The sequence below is a fragment of the Oryctolagus cuniculus genome, chromosome 2, assembly GCF_051225735.1.
Source record: "Oryctolagus cuniculus isolate XC-2025 breed Fujian yellow rabbit chromosome 2, ASM5122573v1, whole genome shotgun sequence".
NCBI classification, from domain to species: Eukaryota; Metazoa; Chordata; class Mammalia; order Lagomorpha; family Leporidae; genus Oryctolagus; species Oryctolagus cuniculus.
The window spans coordinates 109,146,051-109,163,004 of record NC_142868.1 but is presented as its reverse complement, the minus strand read 5'-3'; the positions used below and the strand labels follow the sequence as shown (position 1 = coordinate 109,163,004).

The window sequence follows — 16,954 nt, the reverse complement described above, 5'->3', positions numbered from 1 at the left end:
ATGCTTGGGGTGTCACTAAACAACCACCTTCAAGCTGGAACTGCTCCAAGGAGACAGTGAAAGGTATAGTTCCCTAAAGAAACTGCCTCTTGAAGAAGCAAGTTTCCAAGGTTTAAATTGCAAGGGTTAGGGAAGTGTTTTAAAATGTTGAAAAAGGAAAGCAGCAGGCCCTTCCTGTCTGAAATACACATCCAGGATGTGAAAAGGAGCCGTGGGAGAGTCCTTCCTGCTCAATCATCAAACATCTTCATGCACTGTTAAAAAACTCTGGTTTCTTACAGTTTTCATTGGGTGACTGGTAGTCAGCCCTTCTCACTACACTGTTGTAAGATAAGTCCTCCTGGAAAACAAACTCTGATGATTAGACTGTATCAGATTCTCCGCTTCTGTTCCTGTGCCTAGCTCTTGCCTAAATCCCACACTCTTAATGACAAGGGTATCTGCTTTTTGTGGAAGTGAGGCACCTCCCTGGTCCACAGCTCTCCTAAGACTTTGGTGAGAACGAGCCTCTTCAGCACACACACAAGAGCCCTGGGCTTGAGCTGTGTAAATGACTTCAAGGATACTCTGTTTTCCCATACAAGGGTGCTCTCCACTTGGGTTTTCAGGAAGCAGACTCAGAGATGAGGCTCGAAGTGCAGGAGGTTGAGTGGGAAGCTCCAGGGGGGACCAATATGGTGGAAGGGAAGGAAATGCAGCAGGGAGAGGCCAAGGGAAGAGCTGTGGCGTTCACAAGCCCATTCAAAATTGTCCCAGGCTGGGCCTGGGTATCTATACCCCAATCCTGAATATGGGATATCCTAAAAAAATGCATGAGTGTGAGCCAGGCAGCTCCCTCCAACCCAGAGAAATTTCTGGAGTGCCTGTCAGTGGACAACTGTCTGCTATCACCACTCCCAGCAGCAAATGGGAGTTTTTTGAATCCTCAAAGGATGTGAAAAGCTCAACATGATGTCCATTCTACTCCCTGTGTCTCAACGTAAATCTAAAATCTTATGCGTTCTCTATCACTAAACGGGAAGGAAATGAAGATGGAGAATTAGATACTTTCAGAATAGTATAGGATCTTAGAGTAGCCAAAGTTAGTGTCCCCTTACTGTAGAATGACTCTGATTCCCTCAAGAGCATGTTTTCTTTTTTTAAAGATTTATTTATTTATTTATTTGAAAGTCAGAGTTAAACAGAGAGAGAAGGAGAGGCAGAGAGAGAGAGGTCTTCCATCCGCTGGTTCACTCCCCAGTTGGCCCAAATGGAGCTGTGCTGATCCGAAGCCAGGAGTCAGGAGCTTCTTCCAGGTCTCCCACACAGGTGCAGGGGCCCAAGGACTTGGGCATCTTCTACTGCTTTTCCAGGCCATAGCAGAGAGCTAGATTGGAAGTGGAGCTGCCGAGACTTGAACCGGCGCCCATATGAGATGCCGGCACTGCAGGCGGCGGCTTTATCCTCTGTGCCACAGCACTGGCCCCAAGAGCATGATTTTTATTTGGAACCTTCTAAACACAGGAGCTCACAGCTGGGCGGTTCTTGTGGTCACATTGTTTTACTGATATTGAGTTAAAATCTTCTGGTTAGAAACTGCTCTTTGGTAACAGTGATTGTATTGACAAATTATTGGTAGTGTAATTGAAGCCATGGAAGAGTAACTTGTTTGTGCAAATTAATCAGGACTAGAACTGAAGTAATGGAGCAGACATTTGTTTACTTTACCATATTCTACAAGGCAGTCTGTCTCCACAGAGAGGAGTCAGGATAATCTTTTAAGAATTAAGGTCAGAATAGGTCCTTTCTATGCTCAAAATCCTCCACAATGAGAATGCAGCCCAGTCTGCAAGCCCCTCTAATCTGGAACGTGATCCTGGCTCAGCCTTCACCTCCTACCCCCCACATTGTTCAAACCATGCAGTCCCTGTGTTGCTCTGCAGAGGTGCCTGCCTCCTTCCGCAAGGCTCCACACAAGGGCCAGCTCCTCATGCAGCCTTTTCTGACACAACCCACCCCAGATGGACCCTGCACTTTCTGGGCCCTCTCATTCCACTGGCTTTCTCTTACTAACTCATGATAAGGAAGATGTATGTGTGTGTTCATTTAAGTGTATATGTATACATACAAACGTACATCTACATACATACATACAGTCACCTCCCAGTGCCTATGGGGTATTGATTCCAGGAGTCCTCCTGCAGGTACTGAAATCTGATGCTTGAGTCTCTTCTATAAAAGCGTAGCATTTGCATAGAATTTATGCACATCCTCCTGTACACTTGAAACTATCTCTAGATGACTTATGATATCTAACACAAGCTAAACATTTTGTCAATAGTTGACATACTTTATTGCCTAGGAAATAATGACAAGAGAAAAAAGCACTAGTCACCACAGACACAGTTGATTTTTCATCTGCAGTTGTTTGAATCCATAGGTGCAGAATTTGCGTTAGAGGGTCAAAAGTATGCACATTCATATATGTGCACACACATACATACAAATATACAATCTATATACATATTCATACTTACATGATACATAACTATACATACGTCTTTATACAGATTCATATTTATATGATTCATGCAATACACATGTATACATGCATATTTATATAGATGTAAGTGTGTTCATTCACCACTATATCTCTGAACTTTTAGAACTGTTCCTGGCACATAGTGGCATTACATAAATATTTGTTGAGTGAGACATAAATGAATGTATCGATGAAGTTGGCTAAAAGGCATGTGTAATATAGTGAGTAAGTTACTGAAGTTTACCAGAGGAATGGAGACTCAACCTCACCTTAAAAATAATTTAATAAATGGAAACAAAAATGTTTATTCTGCTGAGTTATAATCAAAGACGAAAGCGTTTATACCTCAGTTGCAGGCACCATATTCAAAATTCCTTGAGGACAAGGACCATTTTTGTTTTATCCTTTCAGCCCCTAGCATGGAACCTTGAATGTATTAGGCACCCACTAAATGTTTGTTGAACTTAATTAACTTGGCCTATCAATAAATCTCATGATTAAGACAGAAGACTGCAGTCCCCTGATGCTGCCATGAAAGCAGAGGGCTAGCGTGTTCCAAGTGCCATTACATTTTTTCTTGATCATCTTTAATAGTATTAGACTACTGTACCAATTTTCCTCAATATGTCCATAGACAAGGAGTTAGAAGAAACATTAAATATTGCACTGCTATTTAAGAGAATTTGCAAACCTTCATAGGAATGAAAGGCCTATTGAGTGGAACCCATAAGGACCAGCCCGTCAACAACATTTATGGGGTGGGCTCTGTGCTCTGCCCTGCTGTGGGCAGAGGTGCTGTCTTAATGATGCAGGGGAAGGCTCAGGATACACTTGGCTGTGGGAGGGAGGTGTGGGGAGAATTTGGCTGGTTCCTTTATTTTCCTTTGGTGAACCAGCCACTCTGCCTCCTTAGGAGAAGTTGATACAGTGCGTCTTGAAGCAAATAAATGACTGGCCTTGACTCTCATCTTCTAGAAGAAATGCTTGCCCAGGAATGCCAGGAGAAGTGAATTCTTTAGTGCTCTTGGCATCGCTGCCACCACAGCTTTGGGACATGTTGACAATGAGGTTCAACTGGTCAGTGATGGACAGAAGGCTAGTTTAGCAGAGCTGTTCTTAAAAGAACAGTCAGCCTGAAGTTTCCAGTGGGAAGCATCCTGCCCACATTCAAACATAGGCCGCCAACTCTCTCTAAGTCCAGGCCAAAACTCCTACCAGTGACTCTGGGAGGGAAAACCAGAAGAGAGAGAAAGAGGGGGCCAGGAAAGAAGACGAGCAGTCATCATGGAAGCAGCAGTCAAGGGGACTTCATTTTGTAGGATTGGTGGTCTTGTTTTTATATAAGGAAAGTAAGCCAATGGGTGACCATTTGTCCTAGTGGCTAAGATGCCTACTTCCCACATTGGAATACTTGGGTTGGATTCTGATTCCATCTCCTGATTCTAGTTTCCTTGCAATGGAAACCCTGGATGCATGGTAATCATTCAGGTAATCGAGTCCTCGCCAGCCATGTGGGAAACCTTGATTGAGTTCCTGGCTCCAAGCTTCTGGCTTTGGTATGGACAAATCCCAGTCATTTCAGGCATATGAAGAGTGAACCAGCAAATGGGATTTCTCTCAATCAATCTCTCTCTCTCTCTCTCTCTCTCTCTCCCCCTCTCTCTCTCTCTGTCAGAAAGAAAAGTATAACCCATGTTCTTTCTAAAAACTTAGATGAATGTGTTCATGCACATACAGGTAGAATGAAATCAGAGCTGGCTCTGGTGCAGTGGGTTGAACTGCGGTTTGCAACACCAGCATCCCATCTCAGAGGGCCGCTTCAAGTCCTAGCTACACCACTTCTGATTCAGCTCCTGCTAATGTGCCTGGAGAGGCAGCAGATGACGGGTCAAGTACTTAGGCCCCTGCCACCCATGTAGGAGGCCAGGATGGAATTCCTGATTCTTAAGTTTAGCCTAGCCCAGACATGGCTTTTGCAGTCATTTGGGGGGCAAACCAGCAGATGGAAGATTTGTCTCGTTCTTTTCCTTTCTCTCTCTAGCTCTGCCTGTCACACAATAAATAAGTAAATCTTAAAAAAGACTATAATAAAATTACATATAATCCCACCTCCATTCAGAGCATCAGTTTTAAATCTTCTGATGCCTATTTTCTAGATAAAAACATCTTTTTTTTTCTCTAGAGTATAGTTAATTTATAATGCTATAACGAACTGCTACAGTTTGAATGATGAATGTTGTCCAAAGGCCCATATGTTAAAGGCTTGGTTCCAAGTACGACACTATTGTGAGGTGGAGGAACTGTTAAAAGGCAGGGCCTGATGCGAGGTCCTTTGGAGCATGAACTCAGAGGACAGGTCTAGCAGGAGGATTTTTATCAAGGTGGGGAATGATCATTCTTTTTAGGAGGCCCAGTCTCTCCCTCTGATCCCCAGTCCATCATGTGCTCCTGCCTCCACACATGCTCTGCCGTGTGCACTCTCATGGAGCCTTCTCCAGAGCTCACATCAAACAATTTGGACATCCATCCTCCAACACCATGAGCTAAATCTAGTCCTGTGTGCTTTACAAGTATCTTGTCTCAGGTATGCTGTTACAGCCATGAAAAACTGACTAGTTTACTGTTTGTGAACCATTTGACAATTCTGCAGTTCCAATATCACACTAGAAGAAGGAGCGGTCCCTCTACCTGACATTTCTGTATATTCATTGGTTCATCCATTCAGGGAGCATTTTTAAGTGCATACTGTGTTCCAAGAAATATTCTATGAGCTTGTGAGACAAAATGAGGGACATTGTCCTGTCCTCCAGCAGTTCTGTGAGAAAGGAAAGTAATTACAGTTCGGTGAATTAGAATTCAGTGAGTAGGAGCATCTTGCTTAGCCAGAGACCACGATTTTCAAAAGACATGATAAATGAACTTAGTATTGACGAGTAGGAGTCAGTTAATAGGAAAAAAAGCTAGGGGGAGGGGATCAGTTTGTGCAGAGATATGGAGGTGAGAGTAAATAGTGGCTCATGGGACAACTCTTCAGGAAGCCAGCAGAGCTGAAACTCAGGAGGCAGGAAACAAAGTAGGGGAAAGAGTGGAAGATGGATCATACAAGAAGTCGCAGACTGGGGTTCAGGAGGGTTCTAACCAGACCATATGGCATTTATTAAGATGACTCTAGAGGTTCTGCCACCCTGCTGTCTAGTGGGGTGATTATAGGTGCTGGTACTGAACCCGACATGTTTTGGAAAGCCAGAAGGAAGGATTTTGAGTGTTCTCACCATAAAGAACTGGTAAGTATTGGAGGGCATAGATCTGCTGACTCTGACTGGAACAAAACACAATATAAACATATATTGAAATGTCACATGGCATCCCACAAACAGGTAGTTTTCTGTGTCACTTTAAAACAAACTAAAAATTATTTTTTAAAAACAGAATGGCTCACAGCAGTGTAAAGAATACGCTGGGGAGACAAGAGTGTTGACAGAGGTGAAGGCCTGCCCTGAGCCCTAGAGGTTTAGGTCAGAGGCTGCTAGAGGGCCCAGAACAGGGGAAGCATGGCAGGGACCAGCAGGAGGCAAGAGCAGGTGGGCAAGCCAGGAGCAGTGTCAGGAGTCAAGGCAGTGGCTGGGGTGGGGGACTGAAAAGGGGGAAAAGAACTGAGAAGATTTCGGGTGCCCAAATACCAAGTCACCAAGGAATCAGAGCTGAACTAAGCTCTAGACCATGAATTAGGAAAAGGTTGGAACTTGGTGGTATACAGATGTGTGAAGCACAACCCAAGGCAAATTGGCCACTAAGTAGGTGGCAACAAAACTATCCCCACTCTTGTTATCCTTTCCAGGAGCATCTTTGGAAAGTACTGCACAGGTGCGGTGTGGTTCCCTAATCATTTTTGTATTTCACTACAAACGCCTCTCTTAATTTCATGAAAGCTTCTCTCTCTCTCTCTCTCTCTCTCTCTCTTTCTCTCTCTGCCTCTCTGTAACTCTACCTTTCAAATAAATAATTTAAAAAAAATTTCCATCAGAAACTATGCACACGCACACTTGTGTGTAATTACATACAAATCTTAGTCTATACTTCATCTTTTTTGGGTGAGATTTATTTTTATTTATTCTAAAGGCAGAGAGAGACAGAGAGACAGAGACAGAGATCTTTCATCTGCTTGTTCATATCCCAAATGGCTGCAACCACAGGGGCTGGTCTAGGCAAAAGCCAGGAAACCAGAAATCCATCCAGGTCTCCCAGGTGGATGACAGGGGCCCAAGCACTCCAGCCATCTTCCACTGCTTTCCCCAAAGCATTAGCAGGGAACTGGATTGAAAGTGCAGAAGCTGAGATTCCCCTACAGGACACGGGCCTTGCACAGTTGGTGGCTTAATCGGCTTCGTCACAATGCTGGCCCTTACAATTCTCTTTAAATTTAAAGCTACATGTCCCCAAGCATCAACATTTTAGCTCAAACCTGTAAAAGCATTTCTTAATTTTATTACCTTATTTTTCTACTTGGTTTAACTTACCAGCAAAGCAGCTGTACTGACATTTGGCTTGTTTTTCAAGAGTACACAGTGTGTGAGCCATGCAGTTGCAATGGGTTAAACAGACTTTTACAGTTCGGTTGTAGAATGTAATCACTACTTGTGAGATATTCTTTTGAGAAAATGTATCCTGAGCAATGTATTTCAAATTAGCATTTAGAAGTTACCCACATAGAACCTGAAGTTTCCTAAACAGGGGACAGATATAGGTAAATGTAGATACATCTAGACAGAACTCCTGATATAAGATATTGATGTGTTTTAGCTAAAGATAATGTTCCACAGCAGGGAAAATTAACACATTCAAGAGTTATGCATATGTTTCACATCAGTTGCAAAAATTTAATTATAAGTTGAAGAAAATCTTATGTCTCAATCAGAAAAATGTTCTATATGAACATTGTTTATTGAACTTAGATTCTTGGAATGAATGGCAAGAATCAATGTCAAACAAGCTTGTGAATTCCAAATCTAATTTCATTTGCTGATGGCCACTTGTCAGTTGTGAACTAAGTTAAAGCCAAATGGAATCTTACAACCAAAATTAGAAGCAAGCAAAATTAATCAATTTGTAAACTTGTTCTTTCCTGCCACAGATTAATCTGGAGGCATAAAGATTACATGCAGGAATTTAGAAAAACATGCCCTAGAATATCTTCTGTAAAAGATTAGTGCCCTGTAAGATGTTAACAGTTGTATTATTTAAAAAAAATCAGTTGGGTAGCTTTGGTGTGCTGAGCTAATCGCCATTCAACAAGCTTCCTTTCTGTAGAACTTCTTGGAGGCTTTACTATGCTGACATGTGCTGTAAATTTCAAGGGAGGAATATCAGTTCTCAGACTTATTTTGTGCCTCAACCATTGCTCGTGAAACTCTGTAAGTCACGTGGTGGGAAGCTCAAGTTCAGAATAAGAAGACCTTACAAAGTAGCTGCGAATCCCATAACCAGAGCATCAGGACACCCAGGTGCCCAGGAGTGATTGCAGAGCTGTGTTCCAGGCACAAGATCTAAGAAGCAAGAGGCACAGAAGCAGTCACCATATCCACCCTATCCAAGAGTTTAAGGGAAGCAAGAACGTGTTCTAGAAAGCTGCTCAGATCTGCCATTTTTAAAAACCATGGTTCCTATTAATTTGATATATGGTAGGGAAAGTTTTTGCAATTATATAATGTGGATCCATATACCTAGTCAGATGTGGGAACTGCTAACAAATTTACCAGGTAGAAGCACTGCTGTAATAATCAGCTATGGCTCATTAACAATTGTCATAATAAAAGGTTTTGAGTCTACCTAATAAAAACAATAAAAATGAAATAAAAGCATAGTTCCAGAAGTGGGTAGGTGGGAGTGTGGGGGAAGGCAAGAAGGGGTCTCTGTAGCACCAAGGTGATCTCAAGGACTGAGCCGTGAACATTCACACTCTTGTGTTCAAGGACAGCTTGGAGGATTGGGTCAATGTAGCCCAGTTGCGGCCATGTCTTCAGACTTCCAATGTCAATGCCACAGGGAGCAGCCTTTCCCTCTGAAAGCAACACCTTATCTTCACAGTGATGGTGCTTTACATTTTGAATCAATATTTAATTCATTTATGCTAACCCCAAAACCTGAAACTACTGTCAAAGTTGGCTAGGGGACTCTAAATTTATGTTTTAATTACTTGGCCATTTCATCAAACGGTAGACACGGTGTCTGTGGTTTAGGACTTTGAAATGAACCCTATATGAGGAAAAAAACATGCCAGGCACATAGGGCCTATTCATACACATGTTTATGGTTTCTCTACCTGTGAAAAGGAGAGAGTCTATGAAGGTGTAGTGTGGGGAAAGTTGACATAGATTTCTTGTTCATCAGATTAAACCAGTGCATATTTTATTCCGCAGAGCTGAAACTAGGGTGTGGCTCCTTGAATTGGTGTTGGGGGGCATATTTTAAATTTTGAGTGCAAAACTTTTCTGAATTAAGTGAGCATACCATATTGGAAATGCAGTTTATGGAGGAAATGTAGAGTATTGTTTAAGTATGTAAACTCTAGTATTATGAATTGCATGTAGAAAGACATTCCTCCTGGAGAGGGAATCAGAAGTTGTTACTAATGATGACACACAGCCAGCGTAGTTTCTCAGTGCTTCATAGTCATGAGTTAGTGGAATCAATATGATCATTCATAGTCAACCAAAACCTTGACTTCTTGGTCCAAAAGCTGGAAAGGGGGCATTAACCAGTACATCAGTTCTTCTCCATCCAGCCCTTGGACTGGTCAACACACAGGAAACATGGTCACATGCCCAGCTTCCAGTGCAAGCCTGGGGACAGATGTTACAGGAAAGTGGAAGGTCATTAACGAGTTCACGCTCATTATTGTAGGCCCAAAGCCCATCCTTATGATGCACTCTGCTCTAAGAGGGCTGGAAAACCAGTATCTTTCATAGTAATGACTTCCAGTTTACAGCCTTCATTTGTTATATTTCCTCAATAGCTGTTGTGTTGAGATTAACTGCATAAATGGTCTGCAGCTGTCTGTTATGAATTAAGGGAGTTTAATCAAAGTATTTCTAATGTACAGCATAATGATAATACATGGGGGAAGTACTATTTAAGAGATAATGATGGCTTCAGAAGATCACTGTTGTAATGTTTAGTGCATATGCCTTCAGCATTGAATTTGTTGTTGTTCTGAATATGCTTAATGGATCACTGAAAAGCTGCCTAATGCGGGATTGTTTGATGGGGCTGACAGAGCTGGAATTAGCCCATTGCTGTTTACTACATACAGCCATTAAGATTAATTGCTGCCAGATAATTTTGACTGTTTTTATCTTCTGGAAAAAGTGTCACTAATGGGTTTATAAATTGGTTCACTATTACTAATAGTAAGGCCAGTGTGGCAGGATAGAATGTCAGCTAATTCTAAAGATAAAGGTAAAAAAGTATAAAGTACTATATGGCTTGCTAGTTTTAAGGGATACTGTTATCTAATAACAGACAGACTGATATATGATGCTCATTAATGCTATTTCCTGAGCTTTGGGTTGAACCTAATAGATGCTAATAAACTCTTATTTGATGTCCCATTAAAAAGCTCAATCTGTTTTCTGCATTAATGCCCAGTGTTGTTTATCACATCTTTGATGACTAAAATCCAAATTCCAATCTGTTCCATAACCAAGCTCTTTCTGAGCAACTTTATACCTATTTTTGCTTTTATATATGTGAAACTTATACAACCAAACCAGAGAATTAACAAAATACATGAATTTACAGCCATGATATACAGTGTGTAAGTTACTTGTGAAGTTCATAATTCAGGAATTTTTATATAATGTCTAGACTAGCTCCCATTCTAATCAATGTTTAGGATGGCTTGCAATTGAATGTCATTTCAAACATAAGGATAATTTAGCATTCCATACTTAAAATTTTAACAGATTATTGAATTAAACATTATAAAAGCAGTTTCCTAAATAAAGTTAAAAGGACGCAACTATTTTCCAGTGATGTGATACTAGAGATTATCCATGGAGTGTTATTAGCCATCTTCAGGATCTACCCAGCCCAGTTCCTTGCCTTTGTTTATGGATGATGTTGAACTCATCAAGTCTGAGTTTTGCCAGTTTGTCACAATTTATAATAAAAGTCCTTATGCATTGAGTTTCAAATGTATTCCTGACTTGTGAGAGTGCTCACTAGAAATGGAAAAAATATGAACCAGACAGACAGACGGTGAATATTTAACCATGAAGGAGAAACCAGCAATTTATGAGTAGTGATGTTGTTCTGTCCTCAAGAATGGCTACTGTGAATTATGAAGTGTGTCTTTTGTGAAGTCAAAATCATATATATGCCTTTCAACAATTTTTTATATTGTATCTAAAAGTTTTAAATTTAAAACTACCTGAACTCTTGAAGTACATTCAGAGTAACAAATGACAGATTCTCTCTCTCTCTCTCTCTTTTTCTCGTTCTCTCCCTCACTCTCTCTCTGTGATGTTATTATCTTTTTCTCTCTTTTTTTTTTAAACTGATGTGAATGGAAAAGGAAGGAAGAAATTCACACATTCTAAGTCACAATCTCTATGAAGCAAAGATGTATCCCTACAGGGATATACTCAACTCCCTACCCAGGAGATTGTGGCTTGAGACATCACCCCATGCCAGCAGAGAGTAACTCATCTCCCCATGCCAGTAGGAAGTAGCTCTAGAAGACAGATCATCATCCCTCCACCCCTCCTGAACTTTTGGGGCCAATGTAATCCCATAAAACATTAGCTTTATTAAAAACAAAAAGGGAGTGTTAAAAATAAATTAATTAAAAATTATAAAACGTTTTTTTAAAAAAATCCCTTTTTTTTAATAACCTTGCTCTAAAGTGAGGTGAGGTTAGATGTTGAATTGGGTGAATACATTTTCCCTTTCATATTTTCCATATTGAATCTAGTTTCAATAGTTAATATAAGACAATAAGTATATGATTTCAAAATAACTGAGGCTGCATTCCTTAGGAGGAGAATCTTGATGTCCTATTCTCCTAAGTCTGGTTGGTGTAGCAGATGGCCACTTCTTCAATGACCACATAAACATTTGCCCAGGGTGCAGCCTTAGAATAGGAAAATGCTCAGACTTATCAGTACCATTTTAGAACACAAATTGGTCTCTTGTAAGCTTTTAGCTGGTTAAACATAACCCTGGTTAAACATAAAGTCGTTTTTCTACAAAAGAAAACCCTAGTGGTGCAGGTATTGTGGCAAAGTGGATGAAGCCTCTCTCTACCTGCTATGCTGGTATCTCATATGGGAGCCTGTTCATGTGGCTCCACTTCAGATCCAGCTCCCTGCTAATGTACTTGGGAAAACAACAGGAAATGGCCCAAGTGCTTGGGCCCCTGCACCCACACGGGAGACCTGGAAGAAGCTCCTGGATTCTGGCTTCTGCCTGGCCATTGCAATCCTCTGGAAAGTGAACCAGTGAATGGAAGATCTCTGTCTCACTCTCTGTATCTCCCTCTCTCTCCCTCTTTCTCTAACTCTGCCTTAGAAAGAAAGAAAGAAAGAAAGAAAGAAAGAAAGAAAGAAAGAAAGAAAGAAAGAAAGAAAGAAAGAGGAAGAAGAAAGGGAGGGAGGGAGGGAGGGAGGGAGGGAGGGAGGGAGGGAGGGAGGGAGAACCCTGGTATCCCGATCTACCTTAGCTTGACAACTCTAGATGATCCTCTCTCACCCTACAGAGGATCCATTCAGAACTTCCTTAAACAGATGCTTCATTCCTTGAAGTCAGCAGAAGGCAGAAAAGCATCTTTTTGGTTACAGGTATAAGAACAGGCAGGTACTCTCCCACCTCCTGTCTTGTTCAGAACCAACCACCTGACCACCTTTCAAACAGCAGCAGTAAGAACTCCATGGTAAACCTGAATATTCCTTCACCTCTAAGATGCCTTACAAACCAAACCTGATGGCACTCAGTTGAGAAACCAGAAGGAAATGGCTGGTTTCCCAACTGTTTCTCTTCCTGCTCATTGTAAATGGATATCCATCCATTTAAGGGGGAGGCACAGAGCAAGTCCAAGGACAGGAAAGAGTAAATGAGTCTCACTCTGAAAAGAAGTTTCTGCTGCGGGGGAAGGAAGGGAGGTACAGACTGGACAAGGTTATCCTCAAGTAGCTCACAGAGCTTTTGCTCAACTTGGCCCCGCAGAGGAAAGTTGCACCCGCAGGTACTTGGGGTTCTTCACAATGTGGAGACTTGACATGGACGCTGCAGCTGCAGGTGCACCACTGCTTCTGCTGGGAAGTGGCTGTATTTGCACCATCCCTTGACATCTGCCTCATTTCAATAATTTCCAGCCACTGAGCCTCTGTCTGAATAAGCATCAGGAAACAGAGGCATGTTTGGTTACTAATTTGAGTCTCTCTCTCCCCTCTCTCTCCAGATTGAATTCCATGCTTGTGTAAAGGCTCCGCTGATGATTCTGATGTCCGTGGCTTTCCATCTATGTGACCAAACACATCCCCACCATCTCCATATGTCAAGATGAGAAGGGAATACCCAGCATGTGTGTCAACCTCTTCCTTCCTTAAACTGTCAGCATCAGCTGAGTGATGCAGACAGTTCCTCTATGAAGAACTGCATGAAGACAGACGCTTCATTTCATATGAGGCTATGCAGAGGTTGTCTGTCATCTCTCCCAGATGAGGGAATGCCTTTCAGTTATTACAAACTTGGCTTTGAAACTGTGACCTACTGGTTTGCCTAACGCAAGAAACAAATGCCCTGAAATTGATTTGCCATAAGATATGATGAGATGCTCACCCTTGCCTGGAAGGAGTGGGATATTTCACCTGTGGGTGGTACTCCCTCACTATCTATCAGGTTTGCCACTGCTCTGATGGGAAAATACCCTGGGAGCAGAGCTAGTGGGAGGCAATCATACGTATCTGCCTGCCTAGGATTCTTAGTAGCTGCTCGTTCAGCCTCTTACTCCCACCCACTCTATCCTCTGCCTCACAAGTTGTCTATTGCCAGCCATTGTAGTGGATCCATTCAGAAGAATCTTGAATATTCATAGTAACCCTAATTTACTAATATATATTCACTAATGTCAGCGATCTGTACAAGTGATTCCTGAGCTTATTACAGTAACAAGTTTCTCCAATGCTACTGGGCATATTCTTCATGTCTCTCTTTCCAGACTACTGACTCAATTTAAGATTACATCCTTTGCTCCTTTGCGTTTATTGCACTTGCCCTGTAAAATCTATTCCCTTCACATTGGAGGATGTCTAGAGACACAGGGGGCGATCAACTGGGCACAGGATATATTTGATGCCATTGCTTTAACGTGATTCACTCTTCCTTTGATCTGTGAAACTCCCAAGCATTTCTGTCATGGTTATTGGGGTTTGGGGAGAGGGAGTTGGAGCCTGCTTAAGTATTAATTGTCTGATGTTGGGTGAATTTCCGCTCAGCCACGTCCGGGCTGCCACCTCGGCAGTATGGTGTGCAGTACTTCTAGCCGCATGGCTGAGGAAAGAAATGGTAAGTTAAGTAGGTTTTTAAATTGCCCATTGAACTCACACCATTAAATAATTCCATGAGAAATTCATAAGCGGAGACAAGTAGGAGAATTAAAATGCTATAAATTATACGGGGAGGGGGGAGTGTTATTCACGTATTTTGCCCTTTGTTCTGGTCACAGAACACCCACAGCCAGGGTTGGTTCTGCCCACTGCTTAAGAATCAGTACCTGAATGGAAGCATGACCCCTGAGTGCCCCCAAAAGGGGGATGACTGTAACAGCATTTTCCTCATGTCTAGGACTGGCTAAAAACTACTTTCCATAGTTGAAGATAGAATTGTCCTCAGGGAGGCATTACATTTCATTCTTTCCTTCTTACTTTTTCTTTCCTGGTACTTCCCTCTCCTCATTTCCTTTCCTATCCTACATCAAGGAAGTGCAGAAGGAACTATGTCCTTTTCCCTCTCACCCCCAAATACCAAGAAAGTTCTAGCCATTCTGATTTTTCAATAATTTACTCTACCATTGTTCTTAGTCATTCCATCTTGTCTCTTTGACAGGTGTTTATTCAAATTATTGTTATTTTCCAACTCATCTGTAAATTTCATAAGAATAAAGACTTCTATTTTCAAACCACTACACAATAGTACATAAACTAGTGCCTGACCCCAAAATAGTATTCAGGTTAGCCAAGGCTGTATAACACAAATGTAGGAGTTTAAAACAACCACTACCATCTTATTATTGTTCACAATTCCTGTGGGTCAGGAATTAGAAAGGGACTCCTTTCTGACTCCTATGCTTAGCAGCTCTGCCTCAGAATCTCTCATGTGGTTACTGAACATGGTACAGATAGGGACTTTCTGAGAATCCTTGTCCCTTGAAGACTCAGGGCCTCTCAAAGTGGTGCTTCTTCTGGCTAGTCGGGCTTCCTCACATCATGGCAGTTGGGGGATAAGAGGACTACTTACCTAATAGCTCAAGACTTTGAGATCAAGTGTCAGAAGCAAGACTGGAACTGCAATGCCTTTTCTGAACTCGTCTTCGGAGTCATGCAATATCACTCCCATTTCATTCTCTCAGTTACAAGTGAGTCACCAGCTTAATCAGATTCAAAGAGAGGGAAATTAAACTCTGCTTTCTGATCTGAGTGTGGCAAGATTCCAAAAGAACAGGGGATACTGGCATTACTGTTATGGACAAGTTTGAAAATACTTTGAGAATGTCTTGTGTTGTTTGTTAGAAGTAAATAAATGCCTCCTGAATGACTTCTCAACTTTCCTAGGAGACATTCATAAGTTTTTATTTTTTTCCAAAGAGCTATATTTTCATTACAAGATTTCACAATGCCTACTGTCCTATTTGTGAATGGTGCTCTGTATTCTACCAGTTCAGCTCCTTTGTAGACTGTCCTCAAGAAATACTGGTTCTGAAATATTGCTTCAGTCCATGTGCTTTCCACTCTCTGCCTTCTCCATATTCTTCTCAACCAAGAAGATTTTGCTGATTTAAACTTTCTGTAGTTTTGTCTAAAGAATGGGTCAGCCTCACTTCAGTAGTCACCTCCAACACCACGCTCGCCCTACTGCATTTCACTTCCTTTTAGATTCTGTAAGTTTCCTTTATATTCATAATGTTCAGACTTCTGTTCTCTTGCCTGACCTATCCCAAGATATCCAAGGGTATGTCTACATATGTCTCCATTAGCTACCTATACACAATTACTTAATTTAAATTTAGCATGCCTGTGTAAACTATTTTCTACATAAAAGGCCCTTCTTTATTCATTTCTCAAAGAAAACAGCTTTGAATAAGAATTGTTTACTTCCCGGTTGCCCCTCTTCCAGGCCAGCTCTCTGCTATGGCCAGGGAGTGCAGTGGAGGATGGCCCAGGTGCTTGGGCCCTGCACCCCATGGGAGACCAGGAAAAGCACCTGGATCCTGGCTCCTGCCATCGGATCAGCGCGGTGCGCCGGCTGCAGCGGCGGCCATTGGAGGGTGATCCAACGGCAAAGGAAGACCTTTCTCTCTCTGTCTCTCTCTCTCACTGTCCACTCTGCCTGTCAAAAAAAATAAAAATAAAAAAAATAAAAAAAAAAAGAATTGTTTACTTCCTTATACATTTCTATGAATAACAGTACTAATCACATCTAAATGTTGGAAGCAACATAAGTGTCTATTTACAAATGGGTGGGTAAATAATATATGCTATATCCATATAATGGAGTATTATTCAGCCTCAAAAAAGAAGGAAATTCTGATACATGCTGCAACATGGATAATTTTGATGACATTAAGCTGGTGAGATATACTAGGCACAAAAGAACAAATACTGGGTAAGTCCACTTCCATGAAGTCCTTAGGGTAGTCACATTTACTGTGGAGGCAGAAAGTAGAATGATGATTGTGAGCAGAGGGAAATGGGGATTTAGTGTTTCATGGAGATATTATTTCAGTTTTTTAAGTTGAAAAATTTTTGAAGATGGATGATGACAATAGTAGCACAATGGTATCAATTACTTATTACCACTGAAATGTATATTTTAAACAGATTATTGGTGTTGTAGCACAGCAGATTAATCTACTGTTTGCAATGCTGGTATCCCATGTAGGAGCTCTGGTTCAAGTCCAGCTTTCTGCTTCTGAATCAGCTTTCTGCTACAGTACCTGGGAAGGCAATTACAAAATGGCCCAAGTACTTGGATCCCTCCTACTCATGTGGGAGACCGGGATGGAGTTTCTGGTTGTTGGCTTTGGCCTGGCACAGACCCAGTCATTACGTTCATTTGGGGAATGAACCAGCAGATGGAAGATTCTGTATGTGTGTGTGTGTGTGTGTGTATGTAACTCTCTTCTCTGTCATTCTCTCTTAAAGTAAATAAATATGAAAG

At 41.6% G+C, this 16,954-nt stretch overlaps 1 long non-coding RNA gene across 1 annotated transcript in view; it reads left to right on the top strand.

Annotated features, from left to right (window-relative positions):
* The window catches only part of LOC138848806 (uncharacterized), a 127,265-nt gene extending 111,149 nt beyond the window's left edge, over positions 1-16,116 (top strand). The window contains exon 3 of the long non-coding RNA XR_016230182.1: positions 12,978-16,116. This is a non-coding gene — a long non-coding RNA (uncharacterized LOC138848806). The remainder of the gene's footprint in view (positions 1-12,977) is intronic.
* Positions 16,117-16,954: the final 838 nt, after the last annotated feature.